Genomic DNA, 4,867 nt, shown 5'->3' on the forward strand with positions numbered 1-4,867 from the left:
TATTTTGTGAGCTATAAGTATTTGCAACTTACTTTTTCATATGTGAAACTTTATATCCCAATTTTATTTAAGAAATTTTATTTATGAATTTCTAAATAATATTTGGAACTCAAGTTGTAAAGTAAGGTATATGGAATTGCACATTAGGCAAAATAGATTGCAAATTCTTGGAATTGAACAAATAATTTCTCATGAAAAAAATAAATATTGAGATTATATTTATAAATAAATTTGGAATGTAGAGTTTTAAATTATAATAGATAAAGTTGCAAATCCGAAAGAACAGACTACAAATTATTGGAACAAAATAAATAATCTTATAAAATTTAATATTAAAAATTTTTTTTCTATGAAAAAATTTGTGTTCTTAAATTAAATTAGGAAACAGAGTTGTCAAAGTAGAAGGAGTTGTAAATTTTAAAAAATAAGTTGCAAATTTAAAAATTTAAAATTTAGTCAAAAAATTAATTAATAAACTTTCTTTTCATTTTGAATTTCGTTGAGACTTTATCGAAATAAAATGATATGTGACTTTCAAGCCAATATATGTCAAAAGTAGAACATTCAGTAGAGCTATTTCTTTATATTCAGGTCTAAAGTGATTTTGTCATCATGGCTTTTTTCTTGTCTTCTTTCTAGTAAAACACCTGAATCCTTAAAATAATTTCAAAAATTTAAGTTATTAATGATAAAGAACTTATTAAAAACTAACAAGGTTTAGGTCTAGTTGTCAAGAATTTAGTCCATAACTCAAGTTGTAAGTTTAAATCATGTATTTGATGTGAGGACTTTATTTGTAAATGATCTACAAATATTTTTATAAATACTTTTTGAATCTAGAAGCATACCCTCAATCCTAATAAACTCTAGAGAGCCAACTCTCCTTAACTTTTCTTTGTCTAAGTGAACTTACTAAATTGGTCTTTAACCATAATTCTACCCACGTCCTAATTAACTAATATATTTGGACTAGTATATCTTGTGTTTAACAAACATGGTAGTTGAGTTAACAGTTATCAAATAATGTTAGGAAATTGACATGTAAAGTAAAGATTTTAACATATAATCATAGGGAATGAATATATAAAATAAAGATTTTAACTCAAAAAGGTTTTTCAGTTATTTTACCTTACATTTTAATTTCAGTTCAAATCTAAATTCCTCCAGTGAGATTTTAAATTTATTTGAGTCTTACTTATAATAATATCACATCCTTGATCATTTAATAAAATTCTCCCTTCTTTTTTAATTGTGGGCCAAAAATTTCTAAATGTTAGGTTTGAGGAAAAAGAGCTGTTTTTGAGTCCAAAGTCTTCGTACGGTATCCCGTGAGCAACACTCCCTTGGTTTTTTGTTTTTTGTTGGTTTTATCCTTCTTCCAAGATGATCATTACTGAAAATAAGACGTGAACTTTTTTAAAAAAATCAAAATGTTAACTAACTTTTTGTGAAAATCATAAATTAGTTAACAGCTATTTATATTATGGAATTTAAATGCGAGCGAAGGAGTAAGGCAGTAAGACAGACGCAAGTGAAAGTTGACGTTTAAAAAAGGAGTGATTGCGAGGAAGCTGCTTCTGAGTGCTGAGTGCTGAGTTTCACTGAAGAGGCTTGAGAGTTGACCGACTACACTGACTCGTTTGATTTTAATCTTCCCTATTTTTATTCTTTAATTATTCTCTTCATTTCTCACCTAATCTTTCATTTCATTATATTTGTCCCCTAAAATTATTACCCCCGGCACTTTGTTAAAAAAAAAAATTGGTTGCTACTGCTTTGACATTTTTAAATTATAAAATAATCCCAAACAATATTGTGGGCATCAATAAAATTTAATAATAATATTTTATAAATTTATTTTATTTAAAAAATATCCTTTATTTAATATAACTTTAGATCTGCATATTTAACATATCACAACACATACAATCATTTTAATTTTCTTTCTACTTAAAGGATAATGTTTGAAAATTATCATTAATAAAATTTTTTTTATCAATTTTTTTTCATATTATGGGCAATGAGATACATATAAAGTTATGTTATAATTTGGGAAGACACTTGATGTGAGATTAATTATATTTTTTAATTTTATTTATGTTTAAATTCATTAATGAGAGAGAATATAATATAAATTTAAAATTTTTATTTAAATAAGAGAAAATTGGATGTTTATTTTATAATTCTTCCAAGAATAAACACACGCACCAATACTGACATGGGTGTGGGTTGTTGGAGGGTTGGCGAAGATGTGACTTGAGGAAAGTTGGAGAGCCATCGAAGCAGAAGAAAAACTTGTTCTGAAGTAATTCTACATTTCATGTCTTTCAATGGTCTCTCCATAAGTTGCCTTTGTAATATATAATCAATGCACCGTAATAAAATAAAATTTACTGTCACTATTTTCCTGATAGTGTTTTCAATTCCCCCATTTTCGTAAAAAATTATTGTGGATTCATCAAATATCAAATCTACTGGTCGTCTGTGACCAAAATATATCAATGCCATAGGTAGAATGTTTGTTATATTATGTAAAAATGCTGAATCTTCTATATATAAGCATATTAAGAAAAAAACACAATCTTTTACTATGAAAATATTATTTATTTATTTTTCTGGGCCAGCATCTTTTGAATTGAATAGAAAATAGAAAAAAACATGTCGAATTTAAATCATGTAGAAAATATGTTTGGGATAGCTTCCCCTAATGTTTGAATTTGATTTAGTCATCATGTTAGAAAAACTGCATTGTTATCGAAATTGAATAGAAAAATAAAAATATTCCACTAATTCTAGAAAAGATTAATTTTGGTTTTATTTTTTTATGTTTATCTTTATCTTTATGCTCTCATTAAATGTTAGAAAAAATATTACAATAATTTTTTATTTTTATTAAAAATAAAGATAAAAAATTCTTGAGTTTTAAGATAAAATTGATGACATTTAAGATTTTATAATTCCAATAAAACATGTTAGAAATTATTTATAAATAGAAAGAGAGGGAGTAGTATATAAAAAATTAAGAATTGCTTAGTAGTATATCATACATTTTCTTCATGACATTAACTCCAAATAATATATATACATTTATAAGAGATAAATGAATGATAAGATAAACGAAATAAATAAAATTAAAATTTTTGATTAATAAGATTGATTTTAAATGATCAAAATAGCTCATATAATTGATTTATAAAATTGATTTTAAGTATAATTGAAAAGTAGGTAAAATCATGATTTTGTAAAAAAAAAAATCCTGTATGTTGTTTATTCCTTAAAATGAAATTAAGTAAAAATAAGACTATAGACAAGTAAAGTAGAAAAACAAGCAACATTCTATAAGTAAATAAACAATATATAATATGAGAACAAAAAAGTCGTCTTACCTACAATACGTTGTTCATTTAAATGGGGGCAATTTTGTCATTTTTGTCACAAATTTAATTTCAAATCAGCACTAGTCTATTGTAAGAGACTTTATTTTAATAAAGTCCCTTGAATTAGTAAAAATTTATTTGAGTCTCAAAGACTTCAATAATTATTTTCCAAAAAAAGAGTCCATTTTATTAATCACCATAAAAAATTTAAATACACATACTAATAGCCAAAGCCAAAACAAAACATTCAAAAAACCTACAAATACAAACCTAACAAAGATTTCAATAAAATTTAAAATTAAAATACAAGTTTGAGTAAAATATGCCTAAGCAATAAAAAAAACGGAAAATGTCTTCACAAGTATTAGGATTGAAATTCCATGCAATTTTTTCAGTGCAACTTCCTAAATTTACTAGCCAAATATTGTGGGGAGATTGAAAACGATAGCACATTTCAAAACACTTTCCAGTCAAGTATTGTTTTTTTAATTAATTTGTCTATACAATTTTGAACTTGATAGCACATTTTTTGACATCTTCCAACCAAATAGTCAAGTTTATCTTTAAACAGGCTTTACTATATTGCATTAGAAACTTGGGTGAAAATGAGTTAGCCGTAAAATTTGGTGTATTATTATTATATCATAAACTAATTATATTTTTTTCTTTGCTATTCTTAGAGGCTACGCAAACATTATTAGAGATAAAAGAAATCAAAGTCCTACATCTAGAAGATAGCTAATAGATGAAGTACATACAAAGCTTAGGATATATTTAATTAAAAGGCTTAAGCTCTTTAGGTGAATTGAAGTAGACTACCTCAAGTATACTTAATATAAAGAGTTTAACAAACTTATAAATTATAATAAAACTTAGATCCATTTGCTTATTTTTGTCATAAATATAGTTACAGTCCACTTAAAAGGACAACATGTTAAGATCTGATTAGAAAATCAGTTGTAATGGATATAAGTAAATGGATCTAAATCTTCTCTGCAAAATAATAAGCACCATACCTTAAATATGATGATTTAAAATAATCTCTCAATCACATCATTTTATTAATTATTTTTAATTATCTACAATTTTAAACTTGATGCGATTTTTTTTTGGGAATTTTCCAATCAAATATTCAAGTATTTGAATGGGTCTTCGCTCCAAAAATTGCATTGGAAACTTGGACGAGTATGATAGTTAGTCATGAAATTTGGTGTGTTGTTAATCAAAATCTAATTAATTAATTAATTAATATATTTTTCCTTGCTATTATAGAGACTAGGCCAACTAGTAATTTGCAAAATAGCATGAACTTATTTTAAGAAGTTTATTTAAAATAATTTGACTAATTTCACAATCACTTTTTTCTTAATTGTTTTTCTCTACAATTTTAAACTTGATTATACATTTTTAAAATTCTTCCAATAATATTCAAAGTCTTTGAATGGGTCCTCTCTCGTAAAATTGGGTTGGAAACTTGGGCGAAAATGAAG

The sequence above is a fragment of the Prosopis cineraria genome, unplaced genomic scaffold (assembly GCF_029017545.1).
Source record: "Prosopis cineraria cultivar Desert tree isolate PC_DT_omini unplaced genomic scaffold, ASM2901754v1 PC6, whole genome shotgun sequence".
In the NCBI taxonomy this organism is placed as follows: domain Eukaryota; kingdom Viridiplantae; phylum Streptophyta; class Magnoliopsida; order Fabales; family Fabaceae; genus Prosopis; species Prosopis cineraria.